Below are 8,754 nucleotides of genomic sequence, written 5' to 3' on the forward strand. Positions count from 1 at the left end.
CACCCTGCGGGCTTTCAGCCTAATGGGAGCAACCTGGGGATCGAGGCTCAGAGAGATGGGGGTGCCTTTATAGCAGCCGAGCTGGCCGTCGAAGACATCCGCAAATTCATTTAATATGTCTTCTACGGAAGAGGGAACTACCCGGTGCACCCCCCCAATGGACAACCCCAGGGCAGGGAACCAATCCAGGCCCAAGAGGGCCGGTAGGTCGTCCCTAACAATCAGGATGGGCAATTTCCCTTGGAAAGGGCCGTATCGCACTGAGATAGGGAATGAGCCCAGAGTGGGAATTAATTTCCCTTGGTAGTCCCGCAGGGAAATCTCAGAGGGCAGCAATTGGCTCTGGGAAACTTTTGGACAGAGGCGGGAGAAAAGGGACCAGGGCAACAGAGACCGGGAAGAGCCGGAGTCCACCTCCATCCGGCAAGGCTGACCTTCCAGCTGGACGGAGGCTGCGACCTTCCGGGCTCCCGCAGCGGCTTGGTTAGGTAAACAGTCAGAGGCATTCAGCTGACAGGTGGAGTAGCAGTCTTCAGCCCGCCGAGCGGGCCGCGGGTGGCCTTCTCCCTTGCATCTGCGACAGATAGCGGTGCGGAAAGGGCAGGCCGTGTGGGTGTGACGGCTGCCACACCCCCGGCAGGGCACGTTAGCACCGGATTGCGCCGCTGACTGCGGCTGGGGCTTGCGTTTAGGCTGTGCCCTCATTTGTCCCACAAAATCTTCCTCTGGGTCTTCTAAGGGCAGCTGGTCATCAATCATATGGGTTTGCGTCGGCGGCTCCGCTGGTGGCTGGTCAGGAGAAGCAAGCTGTAAGTGCTCGATATCGGCCGTGGACTGCTCAGAGAGCTCGGCTGCTCTGGCAGTCTCCACGGCCTGGAGCAAGGTGATATGGTGGTTGTGGAACATGCGGCTTCACAGGTTGACGTCGCGGACCCCGCACACAAATTGTTCCACAAGATTTTCCTCTAAATTGGAAAAGTCACATTGAGCGGCCACCGTGCGCAACGACTCGAGGAACTGGCTAATGGATTCATTCCTCTTCTGGACCCGGCGGCGAAATGCAAAACGGCGCGCGATCACTGATGGGGTGGGGGCGTAATGGTTTTTTAGTCTTGACATCAGCTCGTCCCACCCCAGCTTGTACGCTGGCCTCGGGGCGGCCAGGGCTCTCGCAGAGGCAAACATTGTGGGTTCGCAACAGGAGAGGAAGAAGCTGCATTTCTCTTCTTCAGTCTGTGCTTGGTTCTTTGATGCTATTAAATAGCATTCAAACCTCTCCATAAATCCCTCCCAGGATTCTCCGGCAGATCCAAAGGGGGCGAACGGAGGGAGCGCAGAAGTCATCTTCGCACAGATCTCGGTGGCGAGAGAGATGGATGAAGGGGAGGAAAAAAAATTCTTTCTTTCTTCCGAGCAGCGTTCGTTGCCGGCCTGACGCGGCGGCAGCTAACTAACCCCTATCTCTCTCTCTTTCACCCTAGCGTCGCGGAATCGCCGATCCCAACCTCGTCGCTAGTATTGAAGTCTGGAAGGAGGGACGTGACAACCAGGGGTGTGCAACACTAACTTCTTTATTTACAAGGCAACGATGACAGCGATTCGAACGGGCGCGGTACGCGCCAAGGTATTTATATAATTGAACAACCAATAGGAACCCGGGACTTGGGCAGCAACTGCTGTCAAGTCCCGGTCCAATCAAAAGTAACTCTCGGCCGGCAACAGCTCCTGCTGCGTCCCGGCCAATCAGGAAGCAGCAGGCTGTTGCTGGCCTTTTGGGAAAGTGCTGAATGAACTACATAACTGAATGAGCCATATTTACATGGCTCATGAATATTTAACAACTGGTGAGATGGTAAAATGTCTTCGGTTCCAGCCACAGAGAATTGCTCATTTTAGTAGATTAATGGTAACTTTAGAATTATTCCAGATTCTGATAGTTTTCTTCTTTTAGCTACTGGATAGAACAATTAACTAGTGAAATGACTTGCCTCCTGAGGTTTTGTATACTCCAACACTGGAGGTTTTTAAGAAGACATTGGATAAGCATTTGTCTGAAATTGTATAGGGTCTCCTGTCTGAACTGGGGGTTGGAGTAGAAGATTTCCAAGGTCTGTGTTATTCTGTTATAAAGCCCATGACCTCCAACCAATGTTTGAAAGAAAGCTGTTTGATTCTGTCTCACCTAATTCACCTTCTGTTTGTTTTTATAGGGCATATAGAACTGAGATTGCGTTATGAAACAAAGGTTGGCATTTTCCAGCATTATATTTTACCTTTAGGGGACTTGAGGGTGCTGATGAGCCGAGGTGGCGCAGTGGTTAGAGTGCAGCACTGCAGGCTACTTCAGCTGACTGCAGTTCGGCAGTTCGGCTGTTCAAATCTCACCGGCTCAAGGTTGACTCAGTCTTCCCTCCTTCCGAGGTGGGTAAAATGAGGACCCGGATTGTTGGGGGCAATATGCTGACTCTGTAAACCGCTTAGAGAGGGCTAAAAGCCCTATGAAGTGGTATATAAGTCTAACTGCTATTGCTATTGCTATTGATGTCATTTTTGAAGAACGCTGCATCACATTGGTGTGGTTTGGCTATTTTACTCTGGATCTGAACCATATTGCTAGTCTCCTTCCTTCCTTCCTTCCTTCCTTCCTTCCTTCCTTCCTTCCTTCCTTCCTTCCTTCCTTCAATTTATATGTCACCTATTCCATTTTGAAATGCTCCTCTGAGCAGGGTTATGCTATAGATTTCCTTGTTAGCTATTTCTATTTCATTTTCATTATCAAACATTTCAATTCTAGAATTGTGCTCTTTTTAAAGTAGTACTGTGTTCTTAGTTTTAGGAAATGGTTTGCTTTTCCCTAAGCAACAGGCTCTGTAAATATCTCTCATTTTATTGCAGTTTGTACATGTTTCTCTTTTAAATTTGCATGAACTGGTGAGTGTGAATTTTGAATTGTTACTCACAGTATGCTATTGCAAGTTTGTTTTCATTCGTTTTTATTCCTGATTGGAGCTTTATTACATATTTTGCAGTAGTTTTCATGGGAAGAGCAATTTCAAATGCATTCTTAAATGTTAAACCTATCTGTTATGAATCTCTTGCTTTCAGAATTTGACAGTCTAGTCAGATCTCTCAATGCACCATTTAGCTTTAGCCCTTCAGTAAAATTGCAACATTCAGGTGCTTTTTGAGTTTAGCTGTATATGCTACAATATATTCTTCCTTTTTCTGTTTGCTTTATGAAACCAAATAATAATGGTTTTAATCCCAAACATTCAAGCATTAATTTTCAATTTATTTATCATGTTTGTATGGCCCTCTGTCTCACAAGAGAATGACTAGGTGTCATACAGCACTTAATTTAAAAAAAAACCTAATAAATATAAATTGTGAGGCTAAAACTTATTGATAAATCTGAGCACCATGCCTCCCATAGCATTCAGTAAAACTCACATCTTCTGCAAGTTCTTCAATATATAATGTCCAATCTACTGTGACACTATCAAGCAGGCTAATCTTCCCAATATAATTATCTACCCTACTGTGCTGTTTACTCTTTACTAATCAATTTAATGTTATTCTTTTCTTAGTTTGTTTGTTGTACCATCCTTTACCACCCTGTCTAGAGATAAAGTGATGTTCAAGAGCCTTTTTAAACAATTCTATCCCATTCACCACTGTCATGACTTTTCTATTGATGATTTCAGGCTCAAGAGTAAGTTTTTCAGCTGCTTGCTATACTGAAACTTCTAGAAAAGAACTAATTCAAGTAAGTCTGTAAGAATTATAACACATATAGCCTATGGTAACGCAGTAAAGTATTACTGGTTAAACCCACCAATAATAACAGGACAGTGGTAAGTTGCTGCCGGTTTTACTACAGTTTGCAGAACCAGCAGTGACCCAGGCCTGCCACGACCCCGAACTGGTTCCCTCGCCACCACTGGGCAGCCACCATTTTGGTTTTTAGTGACTGTGCATGTACTGCTAAATGTAAATTGTTCTTTGTAAACAGTCACTAAAAACCAAAATGGCGGCAGCCCAGTGGCGGTGGGGGAACCAGTTCAGGTGCATGGCAGGCCTGGATCGCTGCCGGTTCTGTGACCCAGGCCTGAATTCCACTACCGGTTCAGCCGAACTGGGAGCAACCCACCTCTGTAACAGGAACACTTTACATTTCAACTACAGTACATGTTTAAAACTTAAAAGTACACTGTGAAATTTGTAAAAGAGTATGTTTCAAATGCATTTGTAGGTTTCTTTTTTGGAAATGCAAAAATATTATCCTCCTTTCCATCATGCAATATGTTGAAAGCATCACTGGAGAACATAAACTGTTTCTATAGTACAGTTTCATCAACTAAGATATAAGCATATCTTTCATTCATGGTACAAGCAACAAATCCAGGAGTGCTTTAATTGGTTACATTACACAGCTGCGGTGGCAGAGTGGTTAGAATGCAGTACTGCAGGCTACCTTTGCTCACTGACTGCTGACTCTAATTTGGCAGATCGAATCTCACCAGCCTCAAGGTTGACTCAGTCTTGCATCTTTCTGAGGTCGGTAAAATGATTCAGATTGTTAGGGGCAATATGCTGACTCTGTAAACCGCTTAGAGAGGGCTGAAAAGCATTGTAAAGCAGTATATAAGGCTAAGTGCTATTGCTATTGCTACATTTCAATCAGATTGGGAAATATTGGAGCAAGCTTGGATATTGAATTCTAAAAAAAAAACACAAAAAAGGAATGATCCCTTAAGATTGTCCTATTAATTCAGAGAAGGAGTGAAAGTGAAATAAGTTCTGAACTAGGGCACACAATGTCCATACCTTAACATTGATTGATTGATTGATTGATTATATCTTTAAGGCCATCCAACCCAAGAAGTGTGACTGCATAAAAACAATCCATCAAAGAACTACCCACAATAGACAATGCAGTATATAAATGTTGTTGTTAGTTGTGAAGTCATGTTCAACCCATCATGACCCCATTTACAATGTTCCTCCAGGTCTTCCTGTCCTCTACCATGGAGTCCATTTAAGCTCATGCCTACTGCTTCAGTGACTCCATCCATCCACCTCATTCTCTGTTGCCTCCTTCTTCTTTTGCCCTCAATCTTTCCCAGCATTAGGCTCTTCTCTAGTAACTATATAAATACCAAATATGAAATTGTAACCAAGCCCATTTATTCTTTGCAATTTAGTTGGACACTAGAAAGGAGGTACAGAAATAGGATCAGATGTTTGACTATCTGCCTACCAACAGGATAATTCTCCCAGCAACTAAACACAGCTGGACCAAATTTGGTATGTTGAAGCAAGTCAACTAGGTCAAGTTCAAACCAATTTGGATCAGTGACCAAAAAAAACCAAAACAAAACAAAACAGGACAGATGTAGAAGAAAATGTCTCCTCCAATTTCCCCAACTCATCTCTATGTGAGCAGATGAACAGATCAAAATGCTGCCAACTTTACCATTATTTGCCTCCCTCACTTTTTTTACAATAATTTTATTAGAATTTTAACAATGTAAAGATGAATTACTAAAGAAAATATAAAAAGGAAAGAAAAAAAGTGCGGAGATAGAAAAAAGAAAAAGAACAAAGCAATATTTAAAAGACGATTCCTGTTCCCTCTAGATTAAATAGAAGTTATTTTAGTTATTTCAGTACCTGAACACCTTCTCTAGAATTTCAGTTAAAAGTTCTTTTCTTCCTATATCTCATCCCTTATTTATAATCAGATTGCAAAAAGATCATCATTCAACTCCAATCATCAAAACTCTATTAAGAGCTATATATTAACATATAAAAATTATGTTATGATTTATAAAGTTGTAATATAAAAAATAATAAAAGTCCATTTTATAATCCAATTTTATATTTTTTTCTAAGAAATGAACCAAAAGAATTCTCTCCCCACTTATAAACATATTAAAGTCTTTCATTCAGTCCTAGTCAAAAAGAAATTAATAGCTACACAAACCATAATGTGTATATTTTAACCTTGATCATATACTGTAAATTCATTTGGTAGACTTTCAGTTTACTTTTTGAAAAGCTTGATCTTAAGTCCCATCAAATGATTAATTTGATTAATACCACTTTATAATGCCTTGGTAAGGCCATACTTGGAATACTGTATCCAGTTTTGGTCACCGTGATGTAAAAAAGATGTGGAGACTCTAGAAAGAGTGCAGAGAAGAGTAACAAAGATAGCAATAGCAATTAGACTTATATACCGCTTCATAGGGCTTTCAGCCCTCTCTAAGTGGTTTACAGTGTCAGCATATTGCCCCCAACAACAATCCGGGTTCTCATTTTACTAAGGTGACCAGACATAACGCTTTTGGCGTGACACCCCCGCTTTTTGATGCATTTTCCCGCATCCCGCCCGCTTTTTTAAAAGGCACGCTTTTTTTGGTGCTCGCAGCTCCTGCCCATCAGCTGCTGGGCTGGCTCATCGTTCTGTTCTATGCTACCTACAAATTTAAGCCAGCCCAGCCTGCCGCTCACTGAGTTGATTGGCTGGACTCCAGCCAATCAGTGAGCTGGCCAACCAGCTCACTGATTGGCTGGACTCCTTAGCTGAGGACGCATGGGCGAGTCTCCATTTTATTTTGTCTTTCTTGTTGGGGTTGCAGCTGCGCTTACTGGTGGTGAGTAAAATAAATCATGTTTTGTAAAAAAATTTACTCGGGAGTAAATTTTACTTACTCCCGAGTAAAAATTTTACTCGGGAGTAAAATTTACTCCCGAGTAAAAAATTTACTCGGGAGTAAAAAGCGGCTGCCGGTCGCGCAGAGAACTTCCACGTGGTTCCATCCAGACTTGCCGCCCGTGCTGGCTGGGAACTCCGCAAAGCCAAAGGGGGAGAAGGCAGGGGGCTGTCTCCTCCTCCCAGCCCAGCAAACAGTCCTTTTTTCAGCTGTGCAGACAACTTCCACGTGGCTCTCGCAGCCCGGCAGAAGCATTTTTTCGGGGGAGGGCTCTGTCTTAAGCAAGAATTGCATTAAAGACCACAGCAACAGGTATTTCCTTATTTGCCTGGAGAGACAAATAATTCCTAGGGATACTTGCCATGTTCTTTCATCACCATGACGATCTTATTTTTTTGAGCTAAATGTATTTTTCCAGTTTGAATTGGGCATAATCTTTTTTTATTGATCCACTGTCAGGAAGAGGGATTATAATTTAAAACAGATGATTTCAGTGGCATCTTTTTTATTAATTTAAATTTCTTTCCGTTCTCCATACCCATCTTCTTGTATCAAATAATAGCTGTGGATTCATTGGTATTAAGGGTATATGTTTGAAGCAGTGCAGGAAATCTTGAAAACTTATAAATTTCTCTCCCCTCTGTGGCATTAGGCCTTAGTATCTGATTTGCTATATAACTTAGCAGTAGTTATTAGCACTCTTGGTGAATGATTCCCTTTTCTCAAATTATCTTGAACAATAGTTTGCAATGTTTTCATATCTTGTATCCAGCTTTTTAAATGTATTATTAAATAATTTGTATTCTATCAGGGGCTTTCAGCAGTTTACAGCAACAAAAATGCCAAATAAAATTATATTATTATAAAATCATTGTAACAATTCCACAAAAACAATAAAAAGAAAATCCAGTGATAAAACCATATTAAATCCCAATGGCTCTAGAAGACAGAATAATTTGTACAGCCTTCCTGAATGGACAGCAGGTTAGGGCTCCCTGCTCTGGAGGAGGTTTCCAAAGGATGGGCACTGAAACCTTCCTCCTGAGAAAGCCCTACCTTTGTCATGAATGGGATTACAGGGCCTCCCCAGAAGATATTTAAAGCTCTGGTAAGATAGCTTTGAGGGGGGTGGTCTTTAAATATTTGGACTTTAAGCTGATTTGGGAACATCTGTAAATTTGAAAGCACAAAAAATGCTATTGGCTTGTTTCCAGATGAGTCATTTACTGTAAGGAGTATAGGCTCAATGTATTTTAAAATAATATTTTATTTATTGTGCATATGATTTTTTAAAATAGTGGTATTCTGTGTTGATTCTTTTTTTAAATTGTCTTAGACTATTTAAAAAAAGATTCTATCCAAAATAAATTGAAACAAGCCATTTTTAAAATTTCTATGCACAATACTTTGAAATGGACTCAGGAGTCATGATTGACACTGAGTGAATTTGCACTTTTAATAATCAGGAAGATACAATGGCATTGAAAAAAGTGACTGATGACCATTTTTCACACTTAGCGACCATTTTCACACTTAGCGACCGTTGTGGCATCCTCATGGTTACGCGATCAAAATGTTGATGTTTGGCAACGGATTCGTATTTCTGATGATAGTTTGAAATGGTGACAGTATAAATTATTGCTGGTGTAATACTTAACAATGGTTTTTAAGGATTTCTTTTATTTATAGAATACCTTTTTTATTATTTTGGGGGGATTTTTACTTTTAAATTGTTTATAAAATGTATTTACTACAAGAAATGTTCCTTTTTGCAAATGTGATCTTTGCAAATCTTTGTGATGCAATATGTTCAGACCAGGTTTATGTGTCTCAAAGTGGCTGCTATTCTATGGGCAGGCCAGGTTGGTGCAAGGCAGCTTTGCCAGATTTGGTGTGTTTCACCCTCATTGAATTTTATATCGTATAAAGAATGGAAGGAGGAAGGAAGAGAAAAAAGGAGGAAGGGAGTGAGTGAGGAAAGAAGAGGATGGAAGGAGGGAGGAAGGAAGGAAGAGAGGGAAAGAGCAGAAGACAG

Source organism: Thamnophis elegans, chromosome 3 (assembly GCF_009769535.1).
Source record: "Thamnophis elegans isolate rThaEle1 chromosome 3, rThaEle1.pri, whole genome shotgun sequence".
In the NCBI taxonomy this organism is placed as follows: domain Eukaryota; kingdom Metazoa; phylum Chordata; class Lepidosauria; order Squamata; family Colubridae; genus Thamnophis; species Thamnophis elegans.